The sequence below is a fragment of the Rhopalosiphum maidis genome, chromosome 1 (genome assembly GCF_003676215.2).
Source record: "Rhopalosiphum maidis isolate BTI-1 chromosome 1, ASM367621v3, whole genome shotgun sequence".
Classification (NCBI taxonomy): Eukaryota; Metazoa; Arthropoda; class Insecta; order Hemiptera; family Aphididae; genus Rhopalosiphum; species Rhopalosiphum maidis.
In genome coordinates this window covers 45,849,848-45,877,313 of record NC_040877.1, presented here as the reverse complement: position 1 = coordinate 45,877,313, position 27,466 = coordinate 45,849,848, and the positions used below count along the sequence as shown (strand labels likewise).

The following is a 27,466-nucleotide window of genomic DNA, read 5'->3' as shown; positions in this document are numbered from 1 at the left end:
TTTCTCCCACGAACATCAATCTGATGTTTTTTTCCCACGTAATTCGTCATCATCGTCGTTTTCGTTGTTGTTCGGATCTAATCGAGCATCGTTGTATCTTATATATTATCTAAAATTGGGGTCATACATATACACACATCATCACGTAAACATACGTACATACAAGCAGAGTAACTCCTTATTAAATTGTGTATGTGTAAAATATTGCGAAGAAAATATAAATGAAGAGAAACGACCAACCGTATCTTCTTCGAGATTCCTAATTTTTTCGTAGGTATTTATTATATTTTGTAAATATATACCTATAATATATGCTCAAAATAAATTACAACATCGAGTTTATTAGTTTCTAATAGAATGATGTGTATGTCCAAGCTCCAATTTACATTTAAAATACAAGTTTAGTAATTCATAGGATCACCAGTTGTATAATTGACAAACAATTTTTTAATAATCGTTTTTTTTCAAAGGTTAATAATATTGAAAATTAATCTACATTGTTACATGTTTAAAACAGAAATTAAATCTATTTAATACAGTTTTTGAACTATAAATCATATAGGTGATTTTGAAGTTTTTTTATATTTATAGTAAGAGGAATATTATTAAATTAACTTATACTAAATAAATTTTAGCGCGCAGTTAATTCATTAGTTTTAAAAACGTAATATATACGTATATTATGTATACTGAGTGTTCAATTTAATGCAAGACACTTGTTATTTCAAAAACTATTAAAGTACTTGTTTAAAATTTGATTTTTGTAATAATAATTATTATATATATATAATATTTTTTCTGGAATATGAAATTAAAAATGTATGTTGTCATTCAAAAGAATGAAAACCTTAAATAACTTATTTTTCTATGTAAAAACAATATTTACAAAAACACTTTTTTCTTGTGAAATAATGATCATAATACATTAAATGGGTATCCCTCTTTGTATTTATTAAGTGTTTGATGCTATACTTGTATTTATGAGTGTTTACTTGTGGATGTACCTAAACTCAAACTTTATATAATCTGTTATCTTTATGGAGGTTTAATATTGATAATAGTAAATTAAATAGAAAAATTTGATAAAATTAAATGTAATGTTAATTTAATTATTAAATACTATAATTTTTTTTTCAGTTAAAATTATTTATTATTTATTTTATAATGATATAAAATTAATTAAATTTAACTTGAGTTATATTGATTATATTCTCGAATGTATAAACAGTTATACATGGTGGAACCGATTGTGCCATTATTTAACTTGCAAAGGTCTGTTTCTCTAAAATACGATTTAGGTCCATTAATACTGATTTATTTGGAATTTTATTTGAGTATAGTATCATTATATAAACAAAGAAATTATATTTCCTATAATAATACTCTTTCTACACTTTGAAACAATTTTAATATCCGTTTAAAGTTTAAATAATATTAAGTGCTTTTAACACATATTTGATTGAATTATGGTTATCTTATATTGCTAAACAACACTATTGAGAGTATTTTGTATTTTTATCTTTTAAATGTATACTTTTGATCGAGCAAATGTTAAACACAATCAAGTTTATATAATAAATAGTATATATATATATATAATATTTATTACTATATTAGAATTGTATAATTATCAATGGGTATTTAGTATCTACCTACACCACGTAGATAACTAAACATTTAGTAACATTTAATAATTATTATTCAAAGCTATCATGATCTTTCACTAATAATTGTGTTTTTACACGATAGCGTATATTTTTATTTACAGCTTGCTATAATTAAGTTTACATTCATTGAAAATAATTCGAGTATTTATATAATATTTATTGTATAGTTTTAAAACAAATTATGGCATTATCGAGGGTGATATGATTTTGTTTTTTTAATAGATGATTTTTAGGCGTCGAGTTTCCCTTGTGCTGTAAAACTAAGTATCTGCAAGTACGAATATTTTGTCTGCTGTTATATTTTATTATTACGACCTTGAGCGTGAGTTCATATACAGTAATACGATGACAATGTCGACCGGTGGTTTTGTGGTCCCCTCCCGCAGTAGGTACTTCCTTCTTCGAACCACACAATCATTTTGGAATAGTATATTAAGTTATAGTATATTGTTATTATTACTATTATTATTATTGTTATAATTATCGTTATCGTGTAATCATAATCTTCATTATTGCCATTATTGACCGTTGTGGTAATTGTTATCACCGCTTCTGTTTAGTACGCGATTAATATTGCAGCGGTCATCAATCTCTCCCTTGTCGATTATTGTATACTATCATATCAACGTGTGCACGTCCGTTTAATAATACTATATATACGATTAGCTGGACACGGTTGGTAAGATATATAGATGTAATGTTCGTTTCAAGGTCGTGACCGGATACGACGACAGTGACCATCAGGAGAAAGACCCTCATCTACATACATATATATGAATCGAGTTTCTATGCGTGAAATGGATACAACTCGCTTTATACAAGCGAGGTTACTTCCCCCCCTCAACCCCCCCTAAAAAACGCCGTAGTCCATTTATAGGTACTTTATATTATACCTGTATAAGTATTACGTTTGTGGCGTGCAAAGGGTTTTTTTCGCATTTCAACTCGATAATAGAATAAACAATTCGTCACGTCTGACCATTCGCGGCCTAGGTCCACGCGCGCACTATTGACTTTCAATTTCTTATATATAGTATAAACGGGTGGCTGGTTCTCATCTAACCGTCACGATTGTCACTGTGCATCCTTGGTTTGAAAAAAAATATATAGTTATGAAAAAGTCTTACTCAATAATATTTTAAATTATGTATAATTTAATTTATTAAATAATATATTATTCATATTATTATATGTTTTTTTTTTAAATCTGTTGATTAATATATTATTATATTTAATATGATAATAAGTAATAAGTTATATAGGTATTCAATACTCGGGTAGACGTTTAGTATCTATTGGCTACTGGCTACTGTTAAGCTTTTTTTGATCTATGTTTGATGTCGAAGGAATACCTAATCTCCTAAATATGACTGTCTTTTTGGAGATTTTCAACAAATTTAATTATTTATATTTTTGTCTGTTTCTAAAAAAGAAAATAAACTACGCACATTTTGATTTGATTAATTTATTTTTAACTTTAGATATTTAATATAATTAAAACAATTATATTATAATATATTAGTATGTCACTAAAATATAAATCTATTTTTATGATTATTATATCAATAATTGTTAATAATGTAATATTTATTGTTTAGCATCTTGTCGACTATATAATACACATTATTATATTATATTACATTTGTTTGTATTTTAATGTTAACCAATAATTTTGTTTTATGCAATATTAATAAGTTATTCTTTGAATTTGTTTACAATAAAGTTTAATTGGTTCTTAATTTTTTAAAAGACCATAAATACTAATATCTTTGTATTAAAATATGATAAATCATTAATATTTGATTTTATTTATAATATACTTAACATAATAATACATAATATGTCATCGTATCCAATTTGACTATACACTGTTAAACTACAGGTAATTTTAACCAATTCGACGGGGTCAGTGGTTAGTGCAAGTAGTGTGAGTAATATGACTGATTTTGGTATGTGAGTGAAATAAATATCAGATAATACAAATAGTTAGGATTATTTTATCATTTAACGTTTTGTTATATTATTTAATTCCATTTAGGAAGACAAGTTTTAAGTTGTTTTGTTAAGTATAAAAATCGAAAAAATAATATGTGGAACTAACTAATGTTTAGTGACAAAAATTTTCGCGTAAATTCTATCAAAGATATAACATGTGCGATTAATAATAGATTTCAGAAAAATAGATATTATAACGGCAGAGATAGAAAAGAAAAATGAATTACGAGATGTGATGTAGTGAAACAGTTCAGTTATGTAGGTACTCTTTAATAATAGTTGGATACCGCTGAGTAAGATGCGATTTTGTTATATCTAGAGTTATATCTGTTATTGTATCCATTATTATATTATTACATTAGTTTGTTCTAAATATATTTCTCAACATTTTGTATAGTTCTTTAGTTATAAAAATATAAATAATTTATTACCTTAATACACTGTACGAAAAAACAAATTTATAATATTATCAAGAGTTATTTAATTTATATATGTATTATGTATAGTTAGTTAAAACTATTGTTTAAACATACCTCGTAAACATTTTAACTTAAAGTTTAGGAATAATTGTTAAGAACATTATTTCTATTATATTTATTTAGGTTTTTATAAACCTTAGGTCTTCAAGTCACGAACCAAAATTTAAATTTATTCTATAATTCGTTTACTTTAATATTGTTCAATCTGTTAAAAAAAAATAATAAACAACCATATACTAATTATACAGTGTACATTAATAAAATATCTATTAAGTAAGGCAATGTGCAATAAAATGTATATAATACTTATATTTTGTAGAATAAACGTGGTCTTAAAATAAGAATAACTACTAATATTATTTATACTATGACATAATAAAATAATTGTTTTTTTTTTCAGAATTACATTTTGTTTGAAACAAGAAAATACAATTTTAATTATCATAGAACGTAGGTAAGTCGAAATGTATTTTATGCTGTTATAAATATCCGTTTACTTTTGGATTTTTAATAATAGTGTCATAGTGAGGTAGGTATTATTAAAATAATTTACTTTCTTTAAGTAATGTAATAACGATATATATCTTATTATATATTTATTTGTAATTTTTATCCCGTCGATGTATTATTTATTCTAATTATTTTTTTTTTATTCATTTAATTTTAAAATATCCTTTTTTATTTACTAGGGAATTACCCAGAAACGTATAATGTGACTACTGTTTTATAGAAAAATAATATTTATTTGAAAATATTTGCCTCTGCATGCCAAATATTATTTATATTTTTTTATAGGGTTTAATACCTATAGTACGTGCTATTTCTATAATTCCGTTACAAACGCACAGTTAAACAAATTTTAAGTTTAAAATAATCCATTTTATTTTGTGGTTCCTCATAGTACAGTACACTGATTTATTATAAAACTTAAGTCTTAACGGCAATGGTAGTGGTATCGGTATATTTTTTTGATACTTTAGTTTTTAAGTAAGTTATGAGTTTTTTAAATTTCATAAAAATATATGGTTATGAAATGCTCATGATTTGCTTCAAAATTAAAATATATGAGAAAACCTAAATATTGACCTAGATAGTCTTACCTTAAATTTTCTAATAGATCAATTTACTTCAAGATTAAATATAACATAATGGAATAGATTATTCTAAGCGTAATATATTTGTTATAATATGAGTTAGACGAAATTAATACTATTGGGTATAACGTATAGTCTTCTTAAATTAGTTCTTGGTTAAATGTATAAGTTATTTAAGAACAGTAAACATATAATAATTAGAGTTGTATTCAAATTGCATATTGTTTGAATATATTGGGTTTCATATATTTGAAAATAGGTACATACCTGTTACATTTTGCAGACCATATATTTTGAAACAAACATCTATTCAATCTTTGAATAACTCTGCAGGTCATCTAAATATAATTATCACTATACAAAAAAAAAAAAAAACAAGAAAAAAAAATACTAGAATCTTTATGCATTGTTTTAATCCTAGCTCCTAGACTCTATACATAAACATTCTATAATGTATGTAAACTGCAATCTCGCAAGATCGTAATAATAACATACTGATTTACTATTGTTTGAAGCTGTTTTACATATAATACCGGAAATAGGGAAATGAATAAATAGTAGAGCATATATAATCATATAAAGTTGTTGGTGATTTGTTTTTGTATATGCATGTAACCACCCGTGTGTCGATGCGATTTTTTTACATTATGCAAATTAAAAAAAGGCCAAGTCGTACTACGTTTATATCACTACTGTGCTTCTCTATATGAAAAAACATTTGTAACGTAGACGTGTGAACCTATCAGTTGGCATAGAAGTTTTAGGGTTTTGGAATAAAACCGTTTTACTTCAGACTAGATTTTCAAAAATTTTATTAGGTAATATTGTGATAAGGAATTTTATGTTTTTACTATATTATTAAATCTTCAGAAAAATGGAAACGATTCTGTGCAATATTACATTTAACGAATATCTCCCGATTATTTTGTTTAGAAGTATTTTATAGCTCAGATTTCAAAGCATTACAGAGGTTGGTTTTATTTTTTTTTTATATTAAACCATTTTTTAGCGTGGGCACTTACTGCTCCCGGGAGACTATTGATAAAATAAAAAATCGTTTATGACCCGTTCGTTGTTCACGAGCACACGATTGTCAACGCGGTGTGTCATTGCAGTTAAAAAATACAGTACCGGACGCGATTAAACATGACTACAACTGCACGAGTGGAGGTATTTAGTTGAAATCACAACGATATTATGTTGAACGAACCGTAGTAGTTTGATTTCCTTATTTTTTTTTTTTATTATTATTTCATTTACCAAAAATGACTAGTACCTAAATCAATAATAACACAAAATGTCCTTTATACAGAACTCAAATGAATACTATTGAAATCTAACGAATTCACTGTTACTTTAAACACTTCCAATAATATTGCATTAACTACTATAAATGGCAATATGTTGCACTGAACATTTTAATTTTCGATTGGACGCTGTGCGCCATTCCACGGAAATTATTTTCAAACGCGATGGTCTATATTGTTATATATATAATCAGGAAGATTTAAATATTTATTAATTTTAATTAGACTGAATCCTAAAACATACATATGATTAGAGAATGTTAATTAAAATTGATCAAATTTTCCTTAAGCGTTCAAACTTTAATTTAATAATGAATATACAGAATACCTATATATAATATTATTTTTATTATTATATTTTAAATGCAATAAATATTTTTCCATATAAATCTTTATTAGGTTATCTGGTGCAAAGCTCAACAATAAGCTTAATTGATAAAATAAGTCAGCAATAAATAATAACATGAAATTATTGAACGAAGGCGGTACATACTCCAAATGTTACTTTATATTTAACTAATAATACAATTGGAAATTCTACTACCTCGGTTATAATATATTATTATGAATAATGAATGCTTATATATGTTATAAATTAAAACTGTTTTTATTCCTAATTTACATATTATAACAAATTTTATCTACTTATCTAAATAATTTCATACAACTGTAAACACTTCACTTATGGCTCATTTATGTTACAATTAAAATCAAATTAAACCTTTAATTATAGAATCAACAATTAATTATATATCACTGTTCTACGAGACGAGTTTTTTTATTGTTATAGAGTTAAGTATGTATTGGTTTCATAATGATTATGTTTTTTTTTATACATTTTTATTTATTTTTAGTTAGTTTTTCTCAAACCCTTTGTATAGCACGATGAATTATGATAAAAGTTACACACTGTGTATCTATTATCTGTATTTTATTTGTTTACACTAAAAAGATACTATTATTATAGTAGTGTTATAAGTACCTTAAACTATTGTTATATTATTGTAGATAACTGTGATCTTTACGTACAATAATCACATAAGTAGCTTAATTTAAATATTGCCACAAAATAAGTGGCATAATACTTTTTTTGTTTTTTTAATGATTTATAAATAGTATTTTTATGAAAATTATCTAAAAGAAAGACTATATAAAATGTAAATTTAAAATTTATGTGTGCGAAATTGCAAGTTGCAACCGTGGATAGGTAGATAGGCGGTAGTGTTTTTTCCGCAATATCACAATAAGATTTTAAAAATAAATATGCTAGTCGACAGCTTAAACTCGACATCCAGGTGCCCAATAGATCTCTATATTATATTATTGCTTGAAATTTTTCATGTACACTATATGAAAAACGTTTTGTAAATTACTTTATCGGGACACCGTATTGTACCATAGCTTTAATATGAACGCATGATCGGTATTATTTGTGTTCAAATACTTGTAAATAATGATTAGTTGGCGAGAGTTTGGAGGTCAAGCGTTCCTACGGGTCGATCTTTGCGTAGAGAATAGTGAGTTGAAGGAATTTTTTGGATATGTCGGTGAAAGCAGGCAAACTACTGTTGTCCAGGTTTTATATTCGTCGTCGTATAGGGGCCATGCATGCTGCAGTTCTCCGGTTCTATCTGTAAGCTCCACCGTCATATATTTTATGTCGCCCGTGAGATTTTAAATTTTTCAAAAACAGCATCCCGTAGTCCACACTCACTTTTTACGGCGTAAGTGAATAACGGCGTACGTTTGTTATGCGGAGAGAAAAATATATCACATGCATAACATATTATAATATCATCGCATATAACGACGCGTTTTACGCAAAGACCCGGCAATTGTCTAAGCCATTACGATACAAATATAGATCGACGATATACTTTTCTGCCCCGACAACCATTTATCAAACACCAGAGCAGGGTTTGAGATGGTCTTGGTGACTACTTACTATTTATAACTACTACCTGTACGATATATAATATATATATATATATGTATGCATGTGTGTAATATCGGTACCTTCTATATTATTTTTTGATGGCAATCAATGATCGTGACTTATCTACCACCCGTGTATAATCACGGTCCGTCGTGTTGTTCCCACGGTTACCCGCAATACGCTCGTGCTTTAGGAGCACCCAAAATGATGCGTTGTGGTCGTCCGATTGTATATTATACCACCACAACTTGTTTGTCAGTCGTGTATCCCGGTATTACAACAAAAATTTGCTACTCGTGTGTAAGACGGAGACAACACATGTGGGTCTTACGTCCTCTTAAGGCTTTGTCACTTAGTCACTAAATTTGCTTATGCCCGTTTTGAAAGTTTTGTTCAAAATCAACAATAATACTATTATAAAGCCGACATGGTGCGGTGTGACGGCAATTCAAACAACGCACGTGGTAAACCGGTTCGGAGGCAGACTGGTTTTTTTTTTCGGGGAGTATTTAAAAACAAGTAAGATACTTGGTACGCCAGCTGAGGATTGAGAGAGTCTGGTTTTAAATGTATACACATTATATTTTATCGGTTCCAAGTAGAACATTCTTGAAGACTTTCCCCACCCTGCAAGACTACGACCACATTGAAAATAATATGTTGTTTTATTTTTTTTTTTTTTTATCGAAGACGATCACAACTGCGACGTGTGACCATGTGGCTCAAGGTTATTGCATTGTCTATAGTCTGGGACACCTGATTCATTTTTGCATGTGTAACTTTCATTTTCCTTCTTTGACAGTGAAATAAAAGAGATCATCTGTTTATAGAAACGTAAAACAAATAGAACGCATATTTTTCATGATGAGAAATATAGTCAAAATAAAAATTATTAGGTTAATACTCAATGCTATTACTTATTATCGTGTATAATATGCGTTTTAAAAGTTATTGTACAAATTAAATAATTATTTTAAGAATTCTTCCAAGAAGTTAGAATGATGATTAAATATAAACAATAAATATATACCTGGATATTTATCATAATCTATATTTTAATTCTGAATTATTATATTATTTATTAGTGATATAAATATTAAAATCCAGTTTAGAATATTAAAAATGAGACATTCAGTTTTAAAACAATATATGTCTTATAAAATATATAATGAATACATTAATTTTAATATTTAGTTTAATTTAATATGTTATTATTGAAGCAAGGATTTAAAATTTAGTTCATAATATGTTTTATAATAACTAATGCAGTTATAATTATAATAAGTATACTCATTGTTTATACTTCAACGATTACTTAACAATGAACAGATTTTAAAATATTTATTAAATTATAACTGTAATTATTATTTTAATTAATACATTATTTTATAATATTAAATCCGTGTTATTATTCAAAGTTGTTCATACATATTTGAAAATATGAGTATATAAAATACTCCGTAAAATACTTATGATTCTGTAGTCATATTATTTACTGTGGATTATTCTATTAATATATTATTATAATAAACATTAGGTACCTATTTCACAAAAGGTAATACCTATTCTGATAAAATATTTGTGTGGTTATTTTATTTAAAAAAATATATATGTACTATATATTATATTATCAAAGATAATAATTGTTCTTAGTGTCAATTTAAAATAAACCAATTTCAGCCCCTCACCCTCCTTTTCCAATTAAAGTTGATTACCATAACTGTAACTGGACGTTTAGTCACCATTAGATTATCAAATAAATAATAATACTTCAATGGAATTGGTGGCTTTATATTCACACACATTTTAAATTAAGCCACTTGTCCAAAATCAAAATAGGATATATCCCATTTATAATCCAAATAGAAAATACTCCCTATCTTTTTATAATATCATCCAGTGTATCATCTTAACTCTGATTGTAATTATTAAACTATTGTTACAATACCATGAATAGATTGAGCTAAATTAGAAAATAATAATATATTTTTACCAATTATTAAGTGTTTACTCTTACTAGGTATAAAATATTATTAAGATTTTTTATTAAAAAATATATCTTCAATGAGATTTTAACCTTGGATGAGAAAACATATAATTAATAATTGATTATACCTTTCTCATTTTGAACTTTTAATAAATTATAATATAATGTATTATTATACATTTGTGTATAGGCAAATATAATATTGTATGGTTAGAAATGGACAACAAAAATGTCTATAAAGCATACGGCACAACTTTAAAGTTTACACCTCCTATATATGATTCCTTCGGTATTTACTTGTTATAATAATCAGTCATGTATAGCTTGAGGGGTTTAGGGGTTCAACCCCCTTCCTGAGAATTGTTTCAAAGTCAGAAATTGTATATAACTTTTATTTATGATGTGTTTTAAAATACAATTTTTTTTTTAATGAAACGTAGTATAATTTATTTTTATCAATCATCGTTAACAACAATTTAATGGATGAGTGACGACTTATAGTCGATAAGATTTCGATTTTCTTTAATCATTATTAAAGCATATTTTCTTTTTATATATATAAATTTTTTTTTTTTGTAGGCGTCATACTCAATATCTTCTACCTAATAATTATCCTATTTTTTAAGATAATTTCTTTTTAGATTATTGTAGTAAATAATATGTCCGTCAATGATAGGTATATTTGTTATAATTTATTATATTATCATCTTTAAGAAGTATTATTATTATTATGAATAACAATGTTATAATATTGACAAAAGTATTATATGTAAAATATTATTCTAATTCAATTTTTAGTTTTCTATAATATCTGCAATTTTAGATTATTAAAAACGTGAATTTATTAAAGTCTATACTTTATGTTTTTAAGTGAAATATTATTCTCAAACTTATTATTGAATGTTGTCATAAGTTAACTTTTATATTAAGCTCTATTTTAGATATTTTTGAATGAACATTTTTATTGATTTTATATTAATGTGTGTTTTTTTGTGTACATAAATATATAATGTATAGTAGAAAAAAATGTTTCAATCTTAAATGTTGTGGATAATTACTGATAGAAAATTGGTTCTAGCTTAAATAAAACTATAAAAAATGTTGGTTCCTTTTAAAAAGCAATATTGCAAATTCCCAATATTTTTCAAAATAAATGTATACCAAAATTTCAAAAACACAAAAACTAATGTTTTTAAACTTTTTTAGTAAATTTTAGTTTTTTTTTTTTTTGTAGTTACTTCAGCATTTTTTTATCTTTAGGGATTTGAAACTTTTACTATGTACCTACTCGTATTATTATATTTAATGTATACAATAAAATTTTCAAAACGTGTAGAATCTAGATAAAAGTTTCCAGACTTTTTATTGAACGACCCATTTTGGGAATTTTTTAAAATTTCGCAACCCATAAAATCAATAAATCACCTTTTTTTTTTTTTGCTCACAGATAACCATTGACGATAAAACTAAACTTGAAATTCAACGAGAAAAGTAATAGATAATTAAAAAATATATAAATAACGTGACTCACGGTTTGGGAACCTCTGATGTGGATTAATTTTATATTATTATCTATTTATAGTTTATATATATATTTATATCGTATCATTAATAGTACTTCTCCTCTTTTATTATAATTAAATTATGTACGATTAATTCTAATAATTATTAGAAAACAAAACTACACTAACCTAACCTAACCTAACCTAAGGCAGAAAAATTAAAATATATTTATATTCTGTCTACTTAAAGTATATAGGTATAACACTCAAGTCTAAGAAGTTCATGGTATGGTTAAATGGAAACAATATAATTAATTATTGGATCATATATATATACATTTTTAAAGTTATTTATTTCCCGGTTTATTCCAAATATCTCTATCGTATCTGCTGTTGGTGTATTGCGTATTGTTATTTATAGTACTAATAATTGTTTACAAAAATTTAACAATAATTATATTACACAAAGTTCCATGATAAGTACTTGGCTATAGTTATATAATATATAAGTTTAAATGTAATGGACAAAACGATATTTTGGCCATTTTAAATTTTCAAACAGAAAAAAAATAAAAATTGGTAGTGAATGGTAGTTGGGCACGCGACTGGATTGTTCACTCGGGAAAAAGACAGAATTGTGTATTACTTCATTATTATTGAAGTAAAACGTACTCAATTGGTACTTGACGTATGAAATCAAAATTAATTACGAATGAGAAATGCATTAAAAATAAATACTTACAAATTTTCAAAATGTTTGTATTTAACCTAAAAATATAAAATTGAGTATGTAATAAAGTATAATAAAATATAATATTCATATCGTCACAAAAGTCCTAAAAATCTTATTTGATTATTAAAATAAAAATGTTTTAGTTTTTTTTTTTTAATTGTTTGCTTTTATATATGACACAATTATATTCTTAATTATTTTCTGAAAATGTTAAAGTTAAATACGACTAAAATGTATTATATACATAAATTATGTTGCTTTTGAAAAAGTCTATCTATTATATTTCTATATTTCAATTCAAAAAATTAGCTTTGACTGTTTTACTAAGCTACGTACATGCCAGTGATCCACAATATTTGATAAAAGGATGGTATTGTTGGGGTATCTTTTTGTTGTTCAGTTGAAATTATATTATCTGTTTTAGTAATTTGTTGTTTTTCGTTTGTCTTTCTCAGAACTTGTATATAAAGTTATTCAGCTTGTAAACCTTTGGGAATTTTATCAATAGTAGGACACCCGCACCATCAATTTCACGGTTTAGAGACAACTATACTGTGAAACGTGAATAAAAAGAAATGTACAGTAGTGTTTGAATGAGAGAGAGAGAGAGAGGGAGTGAGAGACCCAAAAAATGAGAGTGCGAAAGACTCGTAAATGGGACTACGAGATGGAGAGACTATAGTGCATTAATAATTTTCTAAGTTTAAAAAGCTTCAGAGAAAAGTTATATAACAAAAAATATTAGGTAAAATAAATATTTGACGTTTGTGACTGCGATGCGACAATATCCAGCAGATACCTACGTGTCAGTTATGTCCACAAGAGTTTTATTTTCAGAAAGAATGACGAAGCAATATAAATATTTTTCTTCTCGGAACTATTTCAATGTACTAGACAATAAATTGTGAAATCGTAACTTTTATGATACCTTCTGTACTCATACTTGTCTAGAACACCTGTTGGATGATTTACCATAACGCAATATTTTTAAAAGCAAATCATGATTAATTTTACATTAATCCCACAGAACTATTAAGTGTTTTGTTTTATATGGCCAAACTTTTATTGCTTAACCTATTGATTTGTCAAAATTGTATTGAAAATGCACATTAGTTTACTGAAAATACATTGTTTATTTATTTATACATTTAGAAATGTCCATTACATTTGCTTATGGTCAATGATGAGTAAAATTAATTACCGTGTCCACGCCATGTGTTTTAAATCATTTGTTCTTGTTTACACTCTACATGGTATAATAGGCGTTCCAAACCATACATATACTTATATATCATAAAATCATTCATATAACTCATTATTTTTTACCACGAGTAGAATAACAATACTGTCATAGTGCCATTCGTTATATTACCATATATAAGTACAATATTATGCTAATAATTACCATTTAACAAAGTTAAAACATAATAAAGATTTTAATATACGTTATTTCTTATTTGATATAAGGTGATCTGCAGTACTTTTTATATTTTGTTTATATGGAATAATACAATTGATAGCTATTTATTTTAAATATTTTATTGATATACCTTTCCATAAAAATGCCTCATATGCCTACTTTTAATTTCATTTATAAAACGCGTGTACTAAGTTTCATTTTGATTATTTTTTAATTATCATCGTTTGACTTGCAGTTTTAGTCAACAAATAGTTTGTACCTGCTACACTATAAGCAAATTGTATTTTACTTTATATAGGATGACATGCAGTGGTGGCGGATCTAGGTCATCAATTTAGATCTATTTTTATTTTGCTTAGATGGTTTTTGTTCTATAACATTGTAACCGATTAATTAGTTGAGGAATATAATAAACTGAGCGATACTTATATCAAACAACATTCATTATTTCAAAATCTATTAATATTTTTTAATTAAATTTTTTACATCATTTTCAGTCAAAATAAAACAAACAATTTTAAATATTATTTATTCTTATTATTTTAATTTTTAAGTTTTTACATTTTTGAATAACAAAATACATTTTTAATTTCATATTCTGAAGCAGAATATTTTTTAGAGTACATACAAATCGAAATGTGAACTAGTAGTTTATGAGTTATAAGTTTGGTTATATGTTTAATACCAACATTTTTCGAGGTATTCTTGTATCTCACCAGTTCTTTCACATAAACTTTATATACTTAAGTCGTAACTCATAAATTGCTCGTCTAAATTTTGATTTTTATGCATAAAAATTCTCCGAAAAAATATTCTGATTTAGAATATGATATTCAAAATATATGGTATCATTTAAAAAAGTAAAAACTTAAGAAACAATACATTTTTAAAAAAAATTACAGATTTTGAAATGATGATAATGTTGTTCAATAAAATAATCGTCCTGTATATATTTGTATAATATGCATTATACACTATATTATACCTCTATAGGTATAGTACCCAAAATACATGGCTAACATAAATTTCACCGATCCCGTGACTTGTACTACATCTATATTCATATACACGGTACAGGAGCTGCGTATTTTCTTAACTATTACCATGCGATGGTTAATCCAAAAATTAACCTCGGTGTAACTTTTCACAAAAGACTAACGGGATTAAAACTTTCCGGGCGGGAGCCCCGGCCGCGTGCATCGTGTGTACATAACTGTATACACTTTTGTTGTTTCGTATTCTATGATCTGCAGACTAATACATATACTACACGGGACCATCACAACGGTACAGTGTATATGTAATCAAACTTCCGGATTCCAATTGTGTAATAGGCATACGTATACGCATACACACTGTATTTACACTTATGTCTACAGTAATATAGTAGGTCCGATCAAAAGTTGATTTTGTGTCGGTATAGAGATGGATATGGAGAAACGAAAATTTAAGGTGAGCGAAAGCGGTGGTTTAGAGAATTAATCGACATTGACCGGAGTTCTGTAGAATAAATGTATGTTTATGTGCCAATACCGAACGTTATAATCACGGTATAACAATAATATGACATGACTTCAAGATGCATTTAGGCATACACCGCATTGCGGGTATAAAAATTCCCAGACGAATCGAGTTTAAGAACTTTTGACCCGCAAAAGCATAATAATAATAATAATGATTGAAACAATGTAAGTTGTATTAATTACTCCGTGTAAGCATGTTGAAGCTTGTTTAATGCGATAAAAAATAAAGTGACTTATCGAAGAATTTTGTGGTAACGTATTCGTGTTATATATGCGACACCTATAATACGAGTACCTATTTTACTATTCATCAATACATTTACGGTTACAAAATCACTCGTGTCGATCATATTATTATACAAACGACCCACGTCCGCTGAAGTATACCTGCTTGCCGTCGTTTAGCTCAGCCATGACACCTACTTCCATTTCGTTCGACCACTTTGGTCAGCATCACCGCTATTCGTAAGTGTATAGAAATATTTTATGGTACCTATACATATTATATAAACTATACTCGTATACAGGTAACTAGAATATTAACACTTCATTATTATAATTGTATTTTATATTATTTCTGTATTAGCGCGATATGATATCGAACATTTTTTGCATGAAATAACTGGATGTGACGTATAATATGAATTTCACAATTTTCAGTATCTCTTCTCGTATCAATTACACTTTTATTTGAAAAATCAGAAATTATTAAATCAGTAATCACTATACTACTGTCTAATGAGCAGTAAATATAAATTAGAAAATATTCAAAAGAAACTAAAACATGTGCTTTCGATTTGTCTATTAATATATATATATATATATATATATATATATATTTCACATTGTATGAACATTATATATGTTCCAAATAATGGAAAATACAAAAAAATAATAATAAATATTCGTTTGTCTTGTAAAGAGTCAAAAGACAAGTGCCCGTCTTGTTAGGTTAGGTTTAATCACATTTTTGTAATTTATATTGGTATACAATTATAATACTTTATATTTTCATGTTCTTCCTGTTTGTTTGTTTAATATATTTTCTTCGTCGCCCTCGCGTTATCACTTCAGTTCAATAAACTGGTCTCGGGTGTTATTTAATTTATTTGGAAGCATTATTATATTATATACACCATATAGACGCTATTGTTGTCGAGACTTGAACCAAGGCCAATTGTGTCGTAGCACGAGTGTGTGTACACACGTACATGGTGTAGAAGGAACCATGCTATTATGATTGTTATTACAACCAGAAAGGGATATATATATATTATGTAAGGGTCGATATACTGGCGCAAGTAATAACTAACAATAATAATGATCCAAAGTACTTTTGTCCATGGTGTTGAAAGAACCTAATATTAACCGTTCATTCAAATTTCACGGTGATGGGGATGTTGGGAGAACGATCACGGACCTCCCACGTGCCGGGTAGATTTTTACATTATTGGACCACACATCCGATTGCTGTGAGAATATTTTTTTACATATTCTTTGACAGTATGACTTATACACCTTAATTTTCAGATGAATCTATAAATGTCAGTGTGGTTTATTACTGCAGTGTGGTTAATATACTAAACGGTGATTGATTTATACTTCGAAAATATAGGAAAATTACTTTCATCCTTATACCTGACACAAGAACACATTTTTTTTATTTGTATTTAAGTAGGCACTAATGATTTTTTTTTCATTTATATTTTTATTTTTACGGATATTAAACAGTAAATTATTTGAATAAATAATAGGTAGATGCCTACATAATAAAGTATACCGAATTTAATTTCAATATCATCAATTTCCTTAAATGTTTTCCATATTATATGAAGTGCGTCTTATGGTATGTTGTTTTATAGTACTGCAGCTGATTGTTCAAAACAAATAAGTCATTACTTCAAATACTATAGACACAGTAGGGAACGTTAATCCTGTATCTATTTCTGAGATGATAGAATTGATTACTACAGTATTAAAATTTAAAATTAATTTTTTTAAATATGTATGATATTTTTTTGGGTAATAAGATGCTTTGCAAAACATATATTAAAATTATTGTATTTTTATTTTTTTTTTAAATCAAAATTTTTATTATAGGCATTTTTGAAATATTTTTTCACTTTTTTTATTGTGATAAATATAAGTGAATGTATTATTTATCAATTGTATAAATATTATAAATTATTTACCTAATAGTTGTACATTAAAATCAGCTATAACCTACAAACATATGTTTTTTTAGATTGACTTAACTAAAAATTTTATTGTATTAATGTATATAATAGAGTTATGAAATATTGATTCAATATGACGTGAAACTATGCATTGTACGATATAATCCAAATTTTTGAAACTCTATATGATTATAATGTACTTTGTACCTAATGTAATCTAGGTAAAGAAAATTAAATTTAACCGTCGTGACATTTATTAAGTATGGCCGCTTGTATAAAAACAATATTTAAACAAAAAATTTAAACGAGAAATTTTTTTTCCTCCTTTTATTATAATGATGTCTTTATTTTTATATTTTAGATAGCTGAAAATACATACGTTAAATTACATTTAAATTATATTTGATTTATATCAATAATTGTTATGAAAATATGATTACACTATCGTGGTGTATGGCACTTTTTATAAGTTAGGTTAGATTCGTTACATTATCTACCAAAAAATCAATATAATAAATAATTATTACATTAATATTATGCTGTCATTTGCATATGTGAATATTAATTATTAAGTCGATGGCATTTTATTATTTGGATTTAAATATACTACACAATAAAAACCCATGAGGCTATATTTTCCAAATATTTTTAAAAACTTTTAACCTTTTAACTTTTTAACCTAACATTTATTCTGTAGGCATATTTTATATGTTAATCAATTTCATACTTATACTATAATTTCTTATCGTTTCAGGAATAGCGTGCTCTGCAAGCTTTGTTTTAGGCTTTAAAAACTAATATACCTACATTTAACATAAATAAATTAACAGTCTTTTGTTATTGAAAAATAAATGTTATTCACCTTATTGTGCTTTGATTTACTTTAACTTTTAACATATATTCTCTAAACATTCATACTATTTCTTGGACATATGCACATACAATGAGTAATTGAAAATATCTGTACAGGTATAATATTATCATAACCTGATTTAAATTAAATATGAATGTCTGACATTTGTCATAAAATTATGATTAACAATTTTTCCAATATTATATTTGCCTGACCTCTCTGAAACTATTGTTGCATATTTTTTTATTGTAATGTGAATATGACATACATATTTAAGCATTGTACGTACTATGAAAATAGTTGTAAGTTTACGTTATATAGACAAAGTTATACACAAAGTTTATACTGCCACAAAAAGTTTTGACAGCTTACTTTAGCATGGCAGTTTTTTATTCATTGATACCCTTTTTTACATGTTTTTTTTCTACCGCTAGTGCATAAACATTTCATAAATAATTCTTATGCATAGATTTTAGCATATTTTATTATTATGGTTTGATAATTGTGTTTGATTTTTCAGTTAAGGTTCTTGTATCTTCGTATTTTAATTATTTTTCATTTTCAATAATTCAGAATTTCCAAATAATATAAACTTATAAATATTACAAAATAAACAATAATATATGAATTGAAAATCATATTATATATTAAAAATAAATTTGTATAACTCAATAAAGAGTTTGTTTGTTGTAAATTCACTTGCATGTTTGTACAGAGATTATTATTATTTTTTTTTTTTTTTAAATATTTTACCGATAATGTTAAAGATATAGGTGTGCGATGTTAGATTAGAGATTGTAGGCATTAATACATTATTGGTGTTACAAAGAATAATATTTTGAAACGTTAAATTTGTTGGTATTATCTAAGAAGGTAAAGCATAAAAAAAATTATTGAATTATTTTCGTTACTGTCAATCAAAATGACCCAGGAAAATTCAAGAGAGCCGATAAATATTTATTAATTATGCAGTGTAGAAATATTACTGAAAAAACTCGGTTCATTTACTGAATATCCCAGGGGATAATACTCTTTCAGTGCGTGTATAAAAATTTAAAACGTTTTACTTCTACAATTTTGTATGTTTGTTCAATTTTGTCTACGTACATAATACAACGAATAACTATCGATTTCGCCCGGTGGTTAAATTATGTCCGTATGTGACGAATAAAGGAATTGGAAACTATATAAAGACACGTAATTGGAATATTGAATAATTATATTATATGTATAAATATATATATTTTTTTTAAATGAGTTTCAAAAACATTAAGAAAAATTACTTCCATTTATAAGTAAACACTTATCCTAGAAGTAAAGGGTTTCCTTTTTGAAAAAATATAGGTTAGGTACTGATTAATTTTTCCTAGTATCTTGGGCAATTAATTAGTTGTACGTTTATTGTTACAATTTGAAATACCTACTACCGTAATAAATAATGTGATGATATAAAATAATTTATTCAATATAAATATAAAATACATAGATAAAATCATCATTAATTATGCTATTAAATGAAAAAAACTGTTAAAAATTTTATTATGCATACATAAATGTATAAGACAACGGTTTGATGTATTATATTTAGCTATTACAAATTCTTATTGTTTTTAAATTAAAAATATTGTAAGTAGGTACCTAATACCTACCTACTTAGGTACTTCTAATAAAGATATTTGTTTTATGTAAAAGCAAACATTAATGATATTAAGTGCATTATACCTGTGTTGTAGAAATATTTGTAAGTAATACTACTAATACTTAGGTCGTGAAGTTATTTTAATTTATAAATTTAGTTAAAAAAAAAAAACAGAAACTAAACTATTACATTCCAAAACGTATAATATTGTAATTGTTTTGAAGATTACCCAGCTAGATATTGTTTTGTTATTTTATACAGTCCTCTCGTATATCTATACATCTCTTATATTCCTAGTAAATATCAACTAATTTCCCAGTTTAATTTACATTATTTGAACAGAAACGTATTAAGTAAACGTGTTCCCTATACAATGCATATTATATAGTTTCTACGCAATTTAAAAAGTAATGAAGAAGATTAGGTAATTGGTTCCGATCAAATTGTATTTTTAATTGAAAGAAGGAGGCTATTAAGACAGTATTTGAGGTTCGAGTAAAACAATAAATAAGAAAGAGAGAAAAAACCAGATGCGATTGAACCAAAAAGGCCGTATAGTGACTTTTGAGTTGAAATTGTTATTTTCCTAAAGAAAAACTTGGAAAATAAATACATCAGGTGGCATTTTGTGATGACCGGCTACGCGTTGTCAAGTAGACACAAAGAGCACACGTGTTAAGAAAATGTCCTTTATTTTATGAACTGTAGGACAATCGTAGCATATACTATACATAACATATTGTTATTATATAGCCACAGATTTTAGCATAAATACCTAACTAACAAAATCGTATCTCTCATTGTTCATTAGTTTTGGTTATACTAGAAATTTGTTTTTGTAAGTTAATCATTTTCAATTCTCGTATTTACATATATCATCAAATTAAGTCAACTTTAATTGTCACATGTATATTACTTTAAAGAAACTAGAACTAAATATGTATTGTATTATAATAGGTTTCGTTCTATTTAAATTAAATATTTGAAAACATATTCCATAGGTAAATACCGATTATAATATATTGACAAACGACAGTTAATAGTTGGTACAGAAATGCGTTTAAATTAAGTAAACATAATTAAATTAAGTAAATATAAACAATATCGTATTAGAATGTGAACATAAACAGACTCTTAATATGGCAACTCAATAGATTCTAAAAAAAAAAAAAACGATTCATAATATTATAATACTCGTACAATTTACAATTTAAATATATTCAATAACATATTTATTATTTTTTTATATATATATATATATTTTTTATTTATGAATTTAATGATTTAAAAATAAATTTAATATTTAATGTACTTAATATAATATTTAGGTATATAGTTTTATGTAAAGTATAGTAATATTATATTCACATTACATAAATACAATATAAAAAGTATATTTCTATTTATAGGTTATCGTTGAGTGTTACGTGTTAATATACAATGGTTTTTAATCAATAGTTAGTACTATAGCATATTGTAAACAAGTTTTTATTTTTTTTATATACAACACGTAGGTATCACTACAATACTGATATTATACGCAATTTAACAAAGCAAACTCACATATTTAATTATATTCGATATATATAATATAATATATGTGTCATATACTCATATCCTAAATAATTGTACCTACTCGTGTCTACACATGTTCATACGAGATTTATGATAAACATTATATGCGGTGTTCAAATTATGGTGATAATGATTTTGATTGTCTCCTTGGGGTCTTAATACAATACATGTAAATATAAATAGTAATGTCGGTAACGGGCTTGAGCTAAACAAATGGATCGAAGCAACCGTATAGTGGCGCACTGTAGTAAATAGTAATTTAATTTGTAACCGATTGGCGTCTACTTCGTCCTACAAATTAAATTGTAATTTTGTCTCTCGTCGGCTTTTTTTTTTCTTGTTCTACAGGCCACACTTCAAATACTTAAGTGCTTACTAAAACTGTTATTTTTCTTTCAGTATTTTATTAATAATGTTTATTCATTCGAGTTTATATTTTATATATTGCGTTTAAACAGGATAAAGTATATTCATGAAATGTAACCAGCCATAATAATTATTTAACCATTTTACTATAATATTAATTATTTATATAAACGCCGTATTCAATATGACAGTAGAATATTATTACTACGAGAACTAATAAAAACTGAATTGTCTTCATAATAATAATCGTTAATAAATGCATATATTTAGTATTTTAGTTGTCTACTTACTTACAAAGTTAAAAACAAATATGATTTTTCATACATGATATATATTTATGCGTTTAGTAGTATCTCCACAATATATCATACGAGTAAATTAATAACAATATATTCACATGTTTGTGAATGATATATTAGTAAGGCCGATGAATAACATAATATTGAATTACGTTTACTAATAGGTTATTATTATTACTTATTTTTACATAGTCAAAATAAGCTGATGAGTTACAAATTTGTAATAAAATGCTACTATATCATAATTTACTATACTGTATAGCTATTAGCTACCATGTATTATGCACACTATAACATACACATATATGATATTGTATAGTGTAGGCTCTATTATAACTTACTATCCGATACGAGTGAGTATTACTATATTATATACATTCAAGGACAAAATGTACGTGACTAATCGATCGGCACGTAATTTTAAAATCTATAACCCAATCAATACAGATACTTATTTCAATGCAGAAACGAGAATGCTTGTTTTCGTTTCCGTTAAGAGATTGATCAATTCATATTTTATTGTTGTGAACATGAATATTATAAAATTTAGTAGGTAGGTTAGGTAGTATAGACAATATTTAATCGAGGTCATAGAACTTACACCAAATGTAATAAACCGATAAGGAAATCAAAAATCCTCCTAATACATATAACAAAAAGACGATGCCGGACGTGAAAAGTGAGGATTTTTCACGTACAAGTCTTTAAGGCTCCGTGGTAAGAGACAAAAGTGTTGATGGTGGTGGTGGCGGCAGTGGTGATTGGTATTATCGACAACCTCAAAACCGCGTGTGGAAAAATGTTCGCGATACGTCAGCTCATTCTCTCCGAGACTTTCGTAGAACGTTTTTGAATTTTAGACATTCCAATATTCATGTAACTGCGTGTTTACAAATAACACCTACATACACGAGCTGTGTATCACCGAAAGTGCTTAATTATTAGTTGGTTATATTATACGAAATATACTTCAAAGTAATATAACAGTTTGTGCTGTAATGCTTAACATTATTAACTTTAAAATAAAATACAAATAATTAATATTTTCATAATAATTTAATACAATAAAAATGATTTTCTCGTAATGAGTGATATATGGTATTACAAAGTATAATCAACATAAAGTTTAATACCAGATGGTTTGAAAATGTACGTATAACGCTTTGGAATCAATAAACATATTTTTCGGTATTAATTATATTTGATTCAAGTCCGTTTCTTAGTGAAGTATACGCATAAACTTCTTTAAAGTAGTTTACGAGTACTAAGTATTAAGTTGAACATTTTATGTCGTTTGATCAGTTCGATTCTGTTCCGGACTAAAAGTATGTGATAACCTTAAATATGTTGTACCAAAATTCGGATTTTGGTTATGTCATTTTAAATTAATCCAATTCAAATTATTCCGCTAATGTTTGGATAAAAGTAATTTCAATTTCAATTAAAACATTTAAATAATGTTCTTTTGTTCAGTAAGATGCCGTTAAGCGAAAACCTTTATAATGATTATTACGTATATTATTTCGAAGATGGACAATGAATGTTATGTTTACCCGAGTAAACGCGTTATCGTCCCCCGGCCTTTATCTGATATATCACGAATGTATTCATCGCATATGCACTGATAATATAGTTAGGTACCAAGGAATATTATTAACACATGTGGATTGAAAAACGTTGTATGTTGTTTTCCATGCGTCGCTGAGTACTGTCAAGACGTTCAGCATAATTTTGATAGTTTTTTGCGCGTTATTTTCGTCCACGCGGTCGTCGCTAAAAAACAACAATGACGTATTGACGTGTCGGCAACGCTGCAATTTCGAATGATAACAAATTAAATGACATGCGTATCTGTGTGATATCATTGCATTTTGTACAATTATCAAAACTAGATGACAAACAATAATAACATACTACATGTATAATTGCGTTTTGTATTTATAATAGTTGGGTACCTAATTAAAATCGTACATGGTACATGTATATGTCAAAATGATGACGCTAAAATACTTTATTATTATATTATATTCCGATTTGTACTGCGTCAAGTCATACAATGTACTATACCCTATACCTGAAGAAAAATTAATAATAACTAAATGCCATAATAGAGGTTTCTATATTATGGTATAATAATTGGATTTACAACAAACATGGACTAATTAATGAATTTTAAGTTACTATAGTAACTATTTTGGATATTAACTTTGAGTATTAAGATATTGAATATTTATTCATTGATAATCCTGAAAATAATACAAAATATTATACATAGGTGTATCAATAACTAGGTAATCTCGAAAACAAAATAACCATCTTTGGTTATACTTAACATAATATTTTTCATTCAAACAGTAAATTTTATATTTTGTTATTGATACGGTTTGAAATCTATAATTTTATCTTCGAGAAAATAATATATCCTTATAAAATATCACTGAAAATTCTTTGAATGCTTTAACTATATGTCTTGAAAAATTAAATCAGTACAAAAAAGTACTATACATATAACGAATAAATTTGTGTATCTACAGGAAAGTGTTTAAAGAATTTAGAAAACGCATTAGAGTTTGAAGATGTCGTTGACATTTTGTAATAATTGTCATCTGTAACCTTTATTGAATTTCATTATTTTAAAGAAGTCGGCAAAAGAAAAAAGCAACTGAGTGGCTGTGCCGAGACAAATTTTGTCATTGGTGTACTTTAAACAACGTTGACGGTTTTTACTCTGGGTTTTACGTTTAATTGGCTTTCGTTCACTATTACAGGTCCCTTTTATGTACATACCTTTACAGAGCCTTATTAAAAAAGGAATCTTTATAAAAAAAAATCTTTATGTTCTCTTGTTCTATTACACGTTGGTATTTAATATGAGAATATCTTCGTAAAATAATGTCACCCTTCGTCGTATAATTACTGTATTCTTTGTATGTACTCACTCATGTGTGCGCGTATGTGCGTGTGTTTATGTTTATATTTTTTAATAATAGTACCGTCGCGGAGAGAAATAAAGGTTTTTGCATTAATAATAATTGTCTACCGGTCGGGCGAGAGAAAATTTAATGCTCGTTTTCTCGCCTTTCCTCGAGATATATAATATAATATATATACGAACGCGTTTAATACGTCGCATATGCATATACATACATATATATATATATTATGTATATTGTATATACGGTTAAAGGTCGGATGGTTTTTTTTCTCGTTTTGTTTTTTTATTTTTTATGGTATGGGCCTATCGCAACCGTATAATGTATATAAAGCGGAGAGACCCTAGTTTTTCATGACAGTGGTGTATAGGTATACGCTTTTGCTATATTATATATAGAATATAGATATATATATAATATAATATATTTATTATAAACTTAACTATACACGAATCATTGCACAAGAGAGAATGCGCTTTTCCTATACATTATTTCTTTATGTATGTATATATATATTTTGGTATTATTATCATCGTACACAAACACCGGAAGTAGAATAATATTCTTTTTGGTGACTACCAAATGACGATGTGCAAAAGGTGTCGAAAATAAAAGGAATAACCAAAACACGTGCCGCTATTACTGTGTACCTAATACTATCTATTTTAATTAAACCTAAAGTGTAATGCATATCGTTGTCGTACATAATACATGATACAATTTTAAAATCATAAATAACGTTTCGTCGGTTATATTATACAGCGTCTTAAATCAAATGTCATTGCAATCGAGTCATATTAATCTTATTATTATTTGTTATTTGCGTACGTAAATACTAAATTCAAGTAAAAAAATGTTGTGTCTGTAAAATTGTAGTGGGTAATTGGATTAACATTATGACCGTTCGTGTAGCTAAATAATATTTTAAATTAGTTATAAACAAAAAAAAATGTGTTCATTTGTAAATTTTATATATTCGACATTTTTTCTATTTACGGAAATACGAAATCCTTCCACTGTATTAAATTTTTGAAATTTATCGTTAATGATTCTCTGCGTAAGTATTTGTAAATATTTCATACAATATTTTTTTAGTCAGCAATTTGAAATATTTTTTATTATAATTATTACTCTTTTGCTATACTAATGGTCTTTAAAATGTAGTAGTTTTCCGAAACTGCATAACCTTGTTTAATGTATGCGTTATATTTAATAAAATAATAATATTTTTTATTATTCTGTATCCATTATCTATATACTAAGTAGTTTAAAAATACCATTATAATATATGGGAAATCACAATGCTGAAAAAACTTGAATACGCCTTCCTCTATTTTTATCTGACTTACTATTATTTTATTTTCTATTCACCTTATTTTTTTCTACCATTTGTCTTACATTATAGACGAATCTGGATTTTCTTTCAGAATGTTTGACTCTAGGAATGTTCAACACTCAACCGTATGGTATTTATAAAGAAAAACTTTACTAATTATATTAGAACACAAAACATCAGCTGCTTAACTGTTCAGAGTTTATCGAATAATAATCTTAAAAGTTTAGCAGAAATCCGTATATTCAATAAACAATTTTTCTTTAAAGCTTAAAAATTAAACCACACAAAAAGTTTTTGGTACCTATAAACGAATCCGGATAAAACAATAATTATTCTTATAAATATGTTACCTATATAGATAATTATTAATTATATACTACACAGAAATTGCTAGTACAGTTTTGTTTCGACAAAATCCGATATCGATAAATTTTTATTCTTCTTTTTGTATATGAAAATGTTGGTGCATCTTCTTAAATAAGTTGATTTACAGTATGTAATGTAGTAATGTAGAATATGTTCTGAGGGACTTTTAATTAAGCAAATCTTTACGTATATTAATAACATTTGGTTAACTTACAGTAGATCGAATTATAATGTGTATTCATATCGGAATTTATCGTTTTATATATATATATTATTTAT

The 27,466-nt window shown here is 26.3% G+C and overlaps 1 protein-coding gene across 4 annotated transcripts in view; it reads left to right on the top strand.

Moving 5' to 3' along the window:
- The window catches only part of LOC113552018 (putative polypeptide N-acetylgalactosaminyltransferase 9), a 122,697-nt gene that overhangs the window by 13,821 nt on the left and 81,410 nt on the right, over positions 1-27,466 (top strand). For 3 of the 4 annotated variants that reach the window (XM_026954682.1, XM_026954691.1, XM_026954669.1), the window contains exon 2: positions 4,542-4,595. The gene's annotated coding sequence lies outside the window, so the exon portion shown is untranslated. The remainder of the gene's footprint in view (positions 1-4,541; positions 4,596-27,466) is intronic. The other variant, XM_026954676.1, reaches the window with a different exon arrangement.